Source organism: Equus quagga, chromosome 17 (assembly GCF_021613505.1).
Source record: "Equus quagga isolate Etosha38 chromosome 17, UCLA_HA_Equagga_1.0, whole genome shotgun sequence".
Taxonomy (NCBI): domain Eukaryota; kingdom Metazoa; phylum Chordata; class Mammalia; order Perissodactyla; family Equidae; genus Equus; species Equus quagga.
This window is the reverse complement of record NC_060283.1, coordinates 41,222,691-41,239,110: the sequence shown is the minus strand read 5'-3', so window position 1 is coordinate 41,239,110 and position 16,420 is coordinate 41,222,691.

The window sequence follows — 16,420 nt, the reverse complement described above, 5'->3', positions numbered from 1 at the left end:
ATAGAGGAGTGTATCAGCATAGTCAAAGATAGACATGTTGAAATGCTCCAGATAGTGGAGGAAAGAGAACTAAGACTAAAAAGAAATGAATAAAGTCTCCAAGAAATATCCAACTCAATTAGGAAATGCAACATAAGAATTATAGGTATTCAAGAAGGAGAAGAAAAGGAGAATGGAGCAGAAAGCTCATTCAGTGAAATAATAGCAGAGAACTTTCAAAAACTAAGGAAAAAGATGGAAATCCATGTGAAAGAAGCTACCAGATCTCCTAAATATGTCAATGTAAAAAGACCTACTGCGAGGCATATAGTAGTGAAACTAGCAGAAGTCAATGACAAAGAAAGAATACTAAGGGCAGCAAGGCAGAAGAAAATAACCTACAAAGGAACCCCTATCAGGCTTTCAGTGGATTTCTCTACAGAAAACTTACAGGCTAGGAGAGACTGGAATAACATATTCAAATCTTTGAAGAACAAAAACTTTCAGCCAAGAATATTCTATCCAGCAAAAATATCCTTCAGATATGATGGACAAATAAAAACTTTCCCAGAAAAACGTAAGCTAAGGGAGTTCGTAGCCATGAGATCCCCCTTGCAAGAAATCTTCAAGAAGGCCCTCCTACCTGAAAAAAAAAAAAATGGAGAAAGGGATTACAAAGCACAGAGTAAGAAGATAAATATGTAGACAGAATCAGAACAGGATAGCAAATACCAACTATAGCATTAAAGGCAAAGGGAAGGAAAACACCAAAAACAAAGATAATCTTGTCATTTTAAGCACAAACTCACAACACAGGATAGACTAAGATGTGAGAAAAAGATAGGAGGGGAAGAGGAAAGGGACTGAATCGGTTTAGTCTAAGGAAATAAGAGGCCATCAGAAAAGGGACTATCTTATCCATGAGATTTTGAATACAAACCTCATGGTAACCACTAAACAAAAAAGCTGAACAGAGACACAAATAATAAATAAGGATAAAACAAAGAAACACAACATAAAAACCTATATAACTCGACTGGTAGACCAAAATACACAGGACAAGAAACAAAGGAAATGCAAGAGAACTGGAAAACGAGTGATAAAATGGCAGCATTAAGCCCTCATATATCAATAATTACCCTAAATGTAAATGGATTGAATTCTCCAATAAAAAGACACAGAGTGGTGAGATGGATTAAAGAACTAGAGTCAACAATATGCTGCCTCCAGGAAACACATCTCAGCTCCAATGACAAACACAGGCTCAGAGTGAAGGGATGGAAGATGATACTCCAAGCTAACAGCAACCAAAAGAAAGCAGGTGTTGCAATACTTATATCAGACAAAGTGGACTTCAAGATAAGACAGGTAAAGAGGGGCAGTATATAATGATCAAAGGGACCTTCCATCAAAAAGAAATAACACTTATGAATAGCTATGCACCCAACACAGAAGCACCAAAGTACATAAAGCAACTATTAACAAACCTAAAAGAAGATGTTAATAATAATACAATAATAGTAGGGGACCTCAACACTCCACTCACATCAATGGACAGATCATCCAGACAGAAAATCAACAAGGAAACAGTGGAATTAAATGAAACCTTGACCAGTTGAACTTAATAGACATATATAGAACACTCCATCCAAAAACAGCAGAATACACATTCTTCTCAAGTACGCACAGAACATTCTCAAGGATAGACCATACGTTCGAAACAAGGCAAGCCTCAATAAATTTAAGAAGATTGAAATAATAACAAGCATCTTTGCTGATCACAGTGCTATAAAGCTAGAAATTAATTACAAGAAAAAAGATGAGCAAGGGACAAAGATGTGGAAACTAAACAACACGCTATTGAACAAGCAATGGATCATTGAAGAAATTAAAGGAGAAATCAAAAAATATCTGGAGACAAACGAAATTGAAAACATACCATACAAACGCACATGGGATGCAGCGAAAGCAATATTAAGAGGGAAATTCATTGCAATACAGGCTCACCTTAACAAACAAGAAAAGTCCCAAATAAGCAATCTCAAACAACACATAATTGAATTCGAAAAGAGGAACAAACAAAGCACAACATCAGCAGAAGGATAGAAATAATAAAAATCAGAGCAGAAATAAAGGCCATTGAGACAAAAAAAAGGCAGTAGAAGGGATCAGTGAAACAAAGAGCTGATTCTTTGAGAAGATAAATAAAATTGACAAACCCCTAGCCAGACTTATAAAGAAAAAAAGAGAGAAAGCTCAGATAAATAAAATTAGAAATGAAAGAGGAGAAATAACAACGGATACCACAGAAATACAATGGATTATAAGAGAATACTATGAAAAATGATATGTCAACAAAATGGACAATTTAGAGGAAATGGACAAATTCTTAGACTCTTACAACCTCCCAAAACTGAATCAAGAAGAAATAGAGAATCTGGATAGACCAATCACAAGTAAAGAGATCAAAACAGTAATCAAAAGCATCCCAAAGAATAAAAGCCCAGGACCAGAGGCTTCCCTGGGGAATTCTACCAAACTTTCAGAAAGGATTTAATACCTATCCTTCTCAAGCTATTCCAAAAAATTAGGGAAGATGGAATGCTTCCTAACACATCCTAAAAGGCCAACATCACTCTAATACCAAAGCCTGATAAGGACAACACAAAAAAGGAAAACTACAGGCCAATATCATTGATGAACATAGATGCAAAAATCCTCAACAAAACATTGGCAACCTGAATACAGCAGTACAACAAAAAGATCATACATCATGATCAAGTGGGATTTATACCAGGGACACAGGGATGGTTCAACATCCTCAAATCAATCAATGTGATACACCATGTTAACAAAATGAGGAATAAAATCCACATGATCATCTCAATAGATGCAAAGAAAGCATTTGAGAGGATACAACAGCCATTTGTGATAAAAAAAAAAAAAAAACCTGTTAACAAAATGAGGATAGAAGGAAATTATCTCTACATAACAAGGGCCATATATGACAAACCCACAGCCAACATCATACTCAAGGGGAAAAACTGAACGTCATCTCTCAGAGAACTGGAACAAGACAAGGATGCTCACTAGCACCACTCTTATTCAACATAGTACTGGAGGTTTTGGCCAGAGCAATTAGGCAAGAGAAAGGAATAAAAGGAATCCAAATAGGGAGTGAAGAAGTGAAACTCCCACTGTTTGCAGATGACGTGCTTTTATATGTAGAAAACCCTAAAGAATCCACTGGAAAACTATTAGAAATAATTAACAACTACAGTAAAGTTGCAGGGTACAAAATCAACTTACAAAAATCAATTACATTTCTCTACTCTAATAATGAACTTACAGAAAGAGAACTCAAGAATACAATTCCATTTACCATCACAGCAAAAAAGAATAAAGTACCTAGGAATAAATTTAACTAAGGAGGTGAAGGACTTATACAATGAAAACTATAGGACATTATTCAAAGAAATAGATAATGACATAAAGAGATTGAACGAGATTCCATGCACGTGGATTGGAAGAATAAACATAGTTAAAATGTCCATACTACCCAAAGCAATCTACAGATTCAATGCAATCCCAATTAGAATCCCCATGACATTCTTCACAGAAATAGAATGAAAAATCCTAAAATTCATATGGGGCACCAAATACCCCGAATTGCTAAAGCAATACTGAGAAAAAAGAACAAAGCTGGAGGCATCACAATCCCTGACTTCAAAATGTACTACAAAGCCATAGTGATCAAAACATCATGGTACTGGTACAAAAATAGGCACAGAGATCAATGGAACAGAACTGAAAGCCCAGAAATAAAACCGCACGTATACGGACAGCTAATCTTCAACAAAGGTGCCAAGAACATACAATGGAGAAAAGAGACAGTCTCTTCAATAAATGGTGTTAGGAAAACTGGACAGCCACATGCAAAAGAATGAAAGTAGACCATTATCTCACGCCATACACAAAAATAAACTCAAAATGGATCAAAGACTTGAAGATAAGTCCTGAAACCATAAAACTCCTGGAGGATAATACAGGTAGTACACTCTTTGACATCAAACTTAAAAGGATCTTTTCAAATAGCATGTCTTCTCAGACAAGGGGAAAAAAAAAAATAAACAAGTGGGAGTTCATTAGACTAAATAGCTTCTGCAAGGCAAAAGAAACTAGGATCAAAGCCAAAAGAAAAACCACCAATTGGGAGAAAATATTTGCAAATCATATATCCAATAAGGGGTTAATCTCTATAATATATAAGGAACTCACACAACTGAACAACAAAAAAATAAACAGCCTGATCAAGAAAAGGGCAGAGGGTATGAACAGACATTTTTCCAAAGAAGATATACAGATGGCCAATAAACACATGAAAAGATGTTCAACATCACTAATCATCAGGGAAATGCAAATCAAAACTACACTAAGATACCACCTTATGCCTATTAAACTGGCTATAATCACTAAGACTAAAAATAACAAATGTTGGAGAGGGTTTGGAGAAAAGGGAACCCTCATACACTGCTGGTGGGAATGCAAACTGGTGCAGCCACTATGCAAAACAGTATGGAGATTCCTCAAAAAACTAAAAATAGAAATATCATATGACCCAGCTTTCCCACTACTGGGTATCTACCCAAACAACTTGAAATCAACAATCCAAAGTAACACATGTACCCCTATGTTTATTTCAGTATTGTTCACAATAGCCAAGACATGGAAACAATCCAAGTGCCCATCAACCGATGATTGGATAAAGAAGATGTGGTATATACATACAATGGAATACTACTCGGCAGTAAAAAATAAAAAATTATCCCATTTTCAACAACATGGATGGACCTAGAGGGAATTATGCTAAGCAAGTTATGTGGTGACAGACAAGAAATAATGTACATCTGAAATCTGTCAATGATGTAAACTATTATGAACTCAGATTAAAAAAATTTAAAAAATAACTATAATCACTTCATTTTAATCACAAACTCACAACACAAAATGGAATAAGTTGTGACAATAACTTAGAGAGGGAAGAGGAAAGGAATGGAAACTGCATAGACTAAGGAAATAAGAGGCTATCAGAAAATGGACTATCTCATCTACGAGATCTTTTATATAAACCTCATGGTAACCACTAAAAAAAAAATCAGAACAGAGACACAAATGATAAATGAAGAGAAACCTTAGAAAACCATCTAAGAGAATCACCAAACTGAATTGACAGTCAGAAATACATGGGACGAGAAACAAGGGAACTACAGAACTAGGAAACGAGATAAAATGTCAATATCAAGCCCCCATATATCAATAATCACTCTAAATGCACATAAGTTGGATTCTCCTCTCAAAAGACACAGAGTGGCTGGATGGATTAAAAAACAAGACTCAACAATATGCTGCCTCCAGGAAACATATCTCCCCTCCAAAGACAAACACTAGCTCAGAGTGAAGAGACAAAAAAAATACTCCAAGTTAAGGGCACACACAACAAAGCTGGTGTTGCCACACTTATATTAGACACAGTAGACTTTGAGATAAAAAAGGCAATGAGAAACAAAGAGAGGCAGTATATAATGACAAAAGGGACACTCCACCAAGAGGACATAACGCTTATAAATATATGTTCCTAACACGGGAGTACCAAAGTACATAAAGTAACTATTAACTGGCCTAAAAGGAGGAATTAACAGCAGCACAATAATAGCAGAGGATCTCAACACCCCACTTACATCAATGGATAAATCATCCAGACAGAAAGTCAACAGGGAAATAGTGGAATTAAATGAAACACCGGACCTGATGGACTTAATGGATATATATAGAACACTCCATCCAAAATCAGCAGAACACACATTCTTCTCAAGTGCACATGGATCATTCTCAAAGCTAGACGACATGCTGCAAAACGAGGCAAGCTTCAATAAATTTAAGAAGATTGAAATTATATAAGGCATATTTTCTAACTGTAATGCTATGAAACTAGAAATCAACTACAAGAGAAAATCTGGGAAAGTGACAAATGTGTGGAGTCTAAACAACATGCTACTAAACAACAAAAGGATCAATGAAGAAATTAAAGGAGAAATCAAAAAATATCTGGAGACAAATGAAAGTGAAAATACACCATACCAACTCTTATAGGATGCAGCAAAAGTGGTCCTAAGAGGGAACTTCATAGCAATATAGGTCCACCTTAACAAACAAGAAAAATCTCAATTACGTAATCTTAAAATACACCTAATAGAACTAGAAAAAGAAGACCAAACAAAGCCCAAAGTCAGCAGAAGGAGGGAAATAATAAAAATTACAGCAGAAATAAATGAAATAGAAACCAAAAAAAAAAAAAAAAACAGTAGAAAGGATCAATGAAACTTAAGAGCTGGTTCTTTGAGAAGGTAAATAAAACTGACAAACCCTTAGCCAGATTCACTAGGAAAAAAAGAAAGAAGGCTCAAATAAATAAAATTAGAAAGGAAAGAGGATAAATTATGATGGATACCATGGAAATACTATGAAAAACTATATGCCAAAAAACTGGACAATCTAGAAGAAATGGATAAATTCTTAGACTCATACAACCTCCCAAAACTGAACCAAGAAGGAATAGAGAATCTGAATAGACCATTCACAAGTAAAGAGATTGAAACAGTAACCAAAACCTCCAAAAAACTAAAAGTCCAGGACCATATAGCTTCTCTGGAGAATTCTATCAAACATTGAAAGAAGTTTTAATACCTACCCTTCTCAAACTATTTCAAAAAATCAAAGAAGATGGAACACTTTCTAACTCATTCTATGTGGCCAACATCACGCTGATCCCAAAGCCAGTCAAGGACAGCATGAGAAGGAGAATAAAAGTTGATGAACATAGACGCAAAAATCCTCAACAAAATATTGGCAAACTGAACAGCAATACATTAAAAGGATCATACACTATGATCAAGTAGGATTTACACTAGGCACACAGGAATGGCTCAACATCCACAAATCAAATAATGTGATACACCACCTTAACAAAATGAGGAATAAAAACCACATGATCATCTCAATAGATGCAAAGAAAGCATTTGACAAGATCCAACATCCATTTATCATAAAAACTCTCAATAAAATGAGTATAGAAGGAAAGTACCTCAATATAATAAAGACCATATTTGACAAACCCACAGCCAACATCATGCTCAACTGTGAAAAACTGAAAGCCATCCCTCTGAGAACAGGAACAAGACAAGGGTGCCCACTCTTGCCACTGTTATTCAACATAGTACTGGAAGTTTTGACTAGAGCAATTAGGCAAGAAAAGAAATAAATGAAAGGCATCCAAATTGGCAAGGAAGAAGTGAAAGTCTCACTGTTTGCACACAACGTGATTCTAGATATCGAAAACCCTAAAGAATCCATCAGAAAAATATTATAAATAATCAACACTACAGCAAAGTTGCAGGGCACAAAATCAACTTACAAAACTCAGTTGCATTTCTATACTCTAATAATCAACTAACAGAGAGAGAACTCGAGAATACATCCCATTTACACTCACAACAAAAATAATAAAATATATAGGAATAAATTTAACCAAGGAGGTGAAAGACCCATACAATAAAAACTATAGAACATTATTGAAAGAAATCAATGATGACGTAAAGAAATGGAATGCTATTCCATGCTCATGGATTGGAAGACTAAACATATTTAAAATGTCCATAATACCTCAAGCAATCTGCAGATTCAGTGCACTCCCAATCAGAATCCCAATGACATTCTTCATGGAAATAGAACAAAAAAATCCTAAAATTCATATGGGCAAAAAAAGATCCTGAATAGCTAAAGCAATCCTGAGAAAAAAGAATAAAGCTGGAGGTATCACAATCCCTGACCTCAAAATATACCTCAAAGCTATAGTTTTTGTACTGGTACAAAAACAGACACACAGATCAATGGAACAAAATTGAAAGCCCAAAAATAAAACCACACACCTATGGACAGCTAATCTTTGACAAAGGAGCCAAGAACATACAATAGAAAAAGGAACATCTCTTCTATAAATGGTGTTGGGAAAACCGGACGGCCACATGCAAAAGAATGAAAGTAGACCATTATCTTTCACCATACACAAAAATTAACTCAAAATGGATTAAAGACTTGGAGGTAAGATGTGAAAACATAAAACTCCTGAAGAAAATACAGGCAGTATGTTCTGTGACTTGGGTCTTAGAAGCATCTTTTCAAATACCATGTCTACTCAGGCAAGGGAAACAAAAGAAAAAATAAACAAATGGGACTACATCAGACCAAAGAGCTCCTGCAAGGCAAAGGGATGAAGACACAAAATGAAAAGAGAATCCACCAACTGGGAGAAAATATTTGCAAATCATTTATCTGACAAGGGGTTAATCTCCAAAATATATAAAGAACTCATACAACTCAACAACAAAAACAAAAAAACTAATCAAAAAATGGGCAGAGGATATGAACAGACATTTTTCCAAAGAAGATATACAGATGGCCAATAGGCACATGAAAAGATGCTCAACATCACTAATCATTAGGGAAATGCAAATCAAAACTACAATGAGATATTACCTTATACCTGTTAGAATGGCTATAATTACCAAGACAAAAAATAACAAATGTTGGAGAGTATGTGGCAAAAAGAGGACACTCATACACTGCTGGTGGGAATGCAAACTGCTGCAGCCACTATGGAAAACAGTATGGGAATATCTCAAAAAATTAAAAACAGAAATACCATATGACCTATCCCACTCCTGGTTATTTATCCAAGGAACTTGAAATCAACAATTCAAAAAAGACTTATGTACTCCTATGTTCATTGCAGCATTATTCACAATAGCCAAAACGTGGAAACAACCCAAGTACCCAAAAGAATGAATGGATAAAGAAGATGTGGTATATATATGCAATGGAATACTACTAAGCCATAAAAAAGGTAAAATTGTCACATTTGTGACAACATGGATGGACCTTGAAGGTATTACATTAAGCGAAATAAGCCAGACAAAGACAAACACCATGTGATTTCACTCATATGAGGATGATAAACAAACACAAGGACAAAGAGAAGAGATTAGTGGTTGCCAGAGGGAAAAGGGGCTGGGGGTTGGGCATAAGATGTAAAGGGGCACATATGTATGGTAACTGACAAACAATAAAGTACAACTGAAATTTCACAATAGTATAAGCTATTATGACCTCAACAAAATAGTTTTTTTTTAAAGTCTTTGGGAAAAAAAAAAACACAACAAGATCCAAGTATATGCTGCCTATAGGAGACTGACTTTAGCTTTAAGGACACACATAGACTGACAGTGAAGTGTTGGAAAAACATATTTCAAGCAAATGGTAACCAAAGGAAAGCAGGGGAAGTTATACCTATGTCATAAAAATAGACTTTAAACTAAAAATGGTCAAATGAGACAAAGAAGGTCATTATATAATGATAAAGGGGTCAATGCGTCAAGAGGATATAATGATGATAAATATTTATACAACCAAAACCAGAGCACCGAAATATACAAAGCAAATACTAATAGAACCAAAAGAACAAAAAAGTAACAATACAATGATAGTTGGGGACTTTAATACCATGCTTTCAACAATGGATAGATCATCCAGACAGAATGAATACAGAAGCAGTAGATTTGAACAATGGATGTAACAGATATACACAGACGAGTGCATCCAAGAGCAGGAGAACACACATTCTTCTCAAGCACACTCAGTATTTTCTGGGATAGATCATATGTTAGTTAACAAAACAAGTCCCGACAAAGTCAAGAAGATAGAAAGTATATTGTGCCTTTTCCACCCAAAATGTTATGAAACTAGAAATCAGTAACAAGAGGAAAGCTGGAAAATTCACAAATACGTGGAAATTAAACAACACACCCTTGAATAACCAATGAGTCAAAGAAGAAATGAAAAGGGAAATAAAAAATATGTTCAGACAGACAAAAATGGAAACACAACATATTACCCAAAGCCATCTATAGATTCAATGCAATCCTCCTCATGATTTCAATGGAAATTTTTTCAGAAATAGAAAACTAAATTCTAAAATGCCTATGGAACCACAAAAGACCCTAAGTAGCCAAAGGAATCCTGAGAAAGAAGAACAAAGCTGAAGGCATCACATTGTCTGATTCAAACTATATCACAAAGCTATAGTAAGCAAACAGTATGGTACCGAGATAAAAAAAACAGACACATAGACCAATGGAACAGGTCAAGAGCCCAGAAATAAATCCGTGCATATGTGGTTAACTAGTATTTGACAATGGAGCCAAGAATACTCAACTGGGAAAGAATAGTCTCTTCAACAAATGGTATTGGGAAAACTGGATATTCACATGCAAAAGAATGAAACTGGACCATATCTTACACTACTAAAAAAATTAACTCGAAATGGATTAAAGACTTAAATGTAAGACCTGAAACCACAAAACTCCTAGTAGAAAATGCAGGGGAAACTGTCCTTGGCAATTGGTCTTGGCAATGATTTCATGTGTATGGCACCAAAAGCACAAGTAAGAAAAGCGAAAATAAACAAGTGGGACTACATCAACCTAAAAAACTTCTGCGCAACAAAAGAAATGATCAACAAAGCGAAAAGGTGACCTATGGAATGGGAGAAAATATTTGCAAATCACATATCAAACAAGGGGTTAATATCCAAAGTATATGAGGAGCCCATATATCTCAATAGCAAAATACCGAATAATCCAATTTAAAAACAGGCAAAATATGGGGCCGGCCCAGTGGCGCAGTGGTTAAGTTCGCACGTTCTGGTTCGGCAGCCCAGGGTTCACTGGTTCAGATCCCAGGTGCGGACATGGCACTGCTTATCAAGCCATGCTGTGGCAGGCATCCCACATATAAAGTAGAGGAAGATGGGCACGGATGTTAGCTCAGGGCCAGTCTTCCTCAGCGAAAAGAGGAGGATTGGTGGCAGATGTTAGCTCAGAGCTAATCTTCCTCAAAAAATAAATAAATAAAATAAAAATGGTCAAAAGACCTAAATAGAAATTTTTCCGAAGAAGATATTCAACAGCCAACCAGTACATGAAAAGGTGCTCGATATCACCAATCATCAGGGAAATGTAAATCCAAACCACAATGAAATATCACCTCACACGTGTTAGAATGGCTATCATCAAAAAGACAAGAGATAACAAGTACGGGGGAGAATGTGGAGAGAAGGGAAGCTTTGTCCACTGCTGGTGGGAATGCAAACTGGTGCAGCCACTAGGGAAAACAGTATGGATGTTTCATAAAATATTAGAAATAGAACTACCATACGATCCAAGAATTCCACTTCTGGGTATAGAGAAAGGAAATCACTACCTGAAGGGATTTCGGCACCCTGCGCCCTTCCGTGTTCACTGCAGCATTATTTACAACAGCCAAGACATGGCAACAACCTAAGTGTCTATCAATGTATCAACGGATAAAGAAGACGCGGTAATAATGAATAATGAAATGTCGTTCAGACACAAAAAAGAAGGAAATTCTGCCATTTGCACCAGTGTGGGTGGACCTTGAGGGTATTATGCTAAGTGAAATAAGTCAGACAAGAAAAATAAATGCTGCATGATCTCACTTATACGTGGAATCTAAAAACCCTAACTCATAGAAACAGTGAATAGATTGGTGGTTGCCAGGTGTTCTGGGTGGGGGCTGGAGAACTGGTGACGCTGGTCAAAGGGCACAAATTTCTAGCCATAAGATGAATAAGTTCTGAGAATCTAATGTACAGCATGGTAACTACAGTTAATATTGTATTGTATATTTAAAAGACGCTAAGAGAGTAGATCTTAAAAGTTCTCACACACACAAAGAATTTCTACTATGAGAGGTCATGGATGTGTTAACTAACCTTGTTGTGGTAACCATTTCACAATATATACATATATCAGATCATCACATTGTACACCTTCAACTTACACAGTGTTGTATGTCAATTATATCTCAACACACCTGGAAAAACGAGTTTTCCACATAGTATGTAATGGACATTGTCACATGTCAGTAAATAAAGTTCTACATCCTTCCTATCCTAGTTTTTATTTTTCATCAGGCCTCCATTGCAGTTGGCTCCTATTGATTACTTTGGTGTTGTGAACAATGCTAATTTGTTCTGAGAGACAGCAGAGCCTGGAGGACAGAGCACAGGCCCTGCAGTTAGTCTGTGAGGGGGAAACCCAGCTCCTCATGTACTGGCTGTGTGTCCTTAGGGAAATTACCTACCCTCCCCATGCAGCGGTTTCATCTATAAAATGGAGATGCTAGAAGTACCTAGTTCACTGGATCATTGTTAGGATTAATGAGTTAATATTTGTTATGCACTTAGGAAGTGCCTGAGCCTGAAAGCAATAAGGAAATAAGCTAAGAAAACTTACACACAAACGTCCTCATATCAATTAGGGCTCTTTGCCGGCAAAACCAACTTTATCTAGATTAGCTGAAAAGAGACTTCATGGATGAGATACACAGTGACTCACAGAAAGGATAAAAGGGTGGCCACTGAGACCGCAAACAGCCCCAGAACCAGAGAGGGAACCAGAGCAGCTGCAGGAATTCACATCAGGAACAACTGAGTCATCTCATTAAGGAGCTGCCGCAGAACGAATGTTATGCAACAGGTTTTTTTAACTCCTTAACAAACGTCACTCCAGAGTCCAGCTCCCCAAAGAGAGTCCAGCTGGCCTGGCTTGTTCAAGGGCCAGCGTCTTGATCAGCAGTCTCTCTACTCCTGCACACAAAGGGGAAAAGTCATCCAGCCAAAGAGATCTGGGGTCTGTTAGGAAAGGGAGGAGGAGGCTGGATGCCCAAGGAAACATGCTGATGTATGGAACCCACCCGGGGGTCTTCCAGAGGTGGGACCTGCTGTCTAACAGGAGGAATGGGGCCCAGAGTCCAAGCCCAGCCATAGGGACCTCGGAGCCTGGGGGTTCCTTCATGGAGCAGGTTGACTGTGTTCCCACTGCTCTGTGCTGTGGAGATAAAGGCTGAGTTGGTCATCATTCTAGAAGGGAGGGCATCCACCCCATCCCACTGGACAGCCAAGGGCAAGGAAGGTCACTAAGCCTATCACCCTTGTCAGCCCTGTTTACCAGGACTCAGATGTGGGCTGTTTCTTGCGATGCTGGGCTGCTGGGCTGTGGTCTTAGCTAAGAGAGTGTGCCTGTGTCTGGGAGCAGCAGGAGGGCCTGGTGCCCCTGATGTCCTGGGGCTCTTGGTAACAACCCCTCAGCCTGAATCTCCCAGTGCGGCTCCTCTGGACGTCAGCACACGCCCTGCTCTGCTGTGCTGGAGAGAAGCGCCTTCTGCCTGGGAGGAGGGGACTGGACCTCCCTAGCATTCTCTGTGTAAACTGGGTGGGGAGATGACTCTGGAATGCTTCATAAGGCCCCAGATCAGAGTCCAGGAACCGAAACTGTCTGGTTTTGTTTCCTATTAGGCCGAGCTCTCACTCACACACACACAGTTGGGTGTGCTTTCTTCTCCAGTTACATGTATAAGGAAGTTAGAGCAGGAAGGAGGCAGAGGGAAAGCTGTGGCCCTAATCCTTTGGAAAGAGATGGACGTGTAGACAAGTCCTTGAAACAAAAACCAAATTCAATGCTGACTGCTCAGTGATCTCGGTGATGCCAGGGGCAAACTGAAATCAGTCTGAACCAAGGGCTGAGCTGCCCCACTGCAGAGGACACAGGATGTGAAGTTTGAGCCTAGCCACCTGCTAAGAGGAGCTCATCCTGCTCTGATTCTAGAAGAGTCAGCAATTAGCTGCCCGTTTGGTACATCGACACTCAGCCCGGACACAGGGTGTCTACAGAACAGTGTGGTTAATCGGATGCCTGTCAGACCTTCGGTTGGCGCTTCTCAGATCCTCTGGTCTGAAATTTCTCATCTGACTTGAAACCACTTGTTCCTACATTCCGCTGAGAACCCTAATGGTGGAGGAAGGTGAAGACAACCCCCCAGGGGCAGTGGGGGGCATTGCCTGAAGATGTCTGCGTGAAACCCACAACCTCTTCGAAGTCACGTCTTTTCTTAAAAATTCACTCTGGGGCCTGGCCCCCTGGCAAAGTGGTTAAAAGTTCCCCGTGTTCCACTTTGGTGGCCCAGGTTCGCGGGTTCGAATCCCAGGCACGGACATACTCCACTCACCAACCACGCTGTGAAGGCGTCCCACATACGAAAAAAATAGAGGAAGATTAGCACAGATGTTAGCTCAGGGCGAATCTTCCTCCGGAAAAAAAAAAAAATCATTCTGTGCCATGCATTCTTGTAGCTTGCTTAATAATTACTCACCAACAAGGAAAATCAACATCCCGGGAGGGACCTCAGGACAATGCTGCAGCTGTTGCAGGCCCTGGGAACTCAGGCTTCACGGTGAGGAGGGGCAGCCTTGAGCCATTCTGCCTCCAGAAAGGTGGAGGGGGCAGGGTCACCTCGGGGGTCCGGGACAGAATGAAGCTCACTGGGAAGACCTAGGGCTGTGAGGGGATGCAAGGCCAGCGCCACAGGGCCTCCCCCGCAATTTAAACTGTGACTCCCTTGTCCAGGCCATAAACTCGTTGTGTGCTCATGTATTGCGAAACATCAAAACTCAATCCTTAAGTCGGTTCACCTTAATTTAGAAGGAAATAATGGTGCTTCTACTACTAATTTTGAGGAGTTTGTTACAATCTTGAGACGAGAGGGACTTTCGGTTTTAGTTTCTCCGCACAGGTAACAAAACCCAGTTCTAAGGAGACTGTTATACCAAGCACAACCACTAGAGGGGAGTGCAGACGTGGCTGGAGCCGAGCCGGGGAGGACAGCGGTACTCAGCCCACGGTGATGAAGACGCTCGGTACTAAAAGGAGAAATGTGACGGCAGTACCAGGCTCCTTCCTTGCTTTGTGTCCACACGGTGTATCTGGGGCTGGGTGGTCATGGGAGAGAGGCATGAGGTGGTTTCAGTGGTCGCAGGGCATGTGATACTGTCCAGCAGGGTACAGGGGTAATCAGTCCTGTTGAGTTGGGGATGCCGGGTCACCAACTTCCCCTGAGGTCCAGCCCGGGGCTCTAACTGAGGGCTGTGGGTGATGGTGCAGACTGCGGGTCGGGACCCTCCTTGGACTGTACAAGGACTATGGGCTTCCTCGAAGGTGTTTCTCAAGGATGGCCCCCGGACCTAATGACAGTAGTTCAGATGGACTGCCTGTGTTCCTCAATGCTCTCCTTCTCCTCACTCCTCACAACTCTCACCTCTTAACTTCTTCCTTCTCTGCCAAGATGCCTCTTCCCATCCCCTTTCCAAACATTCACCCCCTTCCCTATAGAAATAATCACATTTCCACCCCCAGCAATCCCCCAAGCTTCTTAGAAACTTTGCAGCCTCGGGAGTCCACAGCTCTACCACCCCTTAGCCCAACCACTGAGGTTCTACTAAGGGGGAGAAGGTGGCTCCACACCACCCCTGTCCCTAAAAGCTGAGATGTTGCCATCAAATGTCCATTGACTCCAACTGCGGGACAATTGCATCACAACAATGCAACTGCGTGCATGCCTCAGGGTGTATGACTCGGAGCCTGTTTACCCATCTGGGGCACAGGTGGACGAGAACTCAAGGACAGACATATACACGTGTGCTGGACCCAATTTAGGGTGCTAGTGGGCCCCACAAAGTGCATCCCTTTCCCTCACTGGAGCTCCAAACCAACAGACAAGTAAAAGGTGAGATAGATGGGGATCAAAATAGCAGCTTTCTTCCCAATAAAAGTGGGATTGGGGGTTGTGGTTTAGTGCGTAACAAAAAAGGGATCCCTAAAACGGAACCCCAGAACTGGGGTTATCCACATGGCCTCAGGCTGCTCCAATCAACCACAGCCCCACAGGCCCCTGTCCCTGTGCACTTGATCTTGGAGGAGCCGACAGAGCCCTGGCTTTTCCAGGCAGGACGAGCCCAGGGAGACCCACCAAGGAGCAGACTCACCCCTTCCGCTGGACCCCCAACCAGAGAGTCTCCCTAGGGAAGAGAGGGGCCAGGGGGACCAGGCGAGTCCCACTGATTGATGTGCCACCCCCTGGAAGGGGACATTGAACCGGGGCCTGGGTGTCCCCACTTAGGTCCCAGCTGCCAGTTCCCTCTCGTTTCTGCATCCACACAGGGTGCCCAGGGTCTGGTCCTCTTGCCCCAGTGGCCACTGTTGCTGCTGCTGCTGCCACTTCCTCCTGCCCTTGAGTTCTCAGGTCCAAGATGTTACCGCTTCATCTCAGGGACAAACCTCTGGTCCCCACAGGACTCTCCCAGGGTGCAGACTCAGCCCCACTACTGAATCTGAGAGGAAACTGCTCCTGGTGAAGCTGATGAAGCCTGTCCCCTTGGTGGGCCCTCCACCTTCTGGTCCCTCCTCAATCGTGT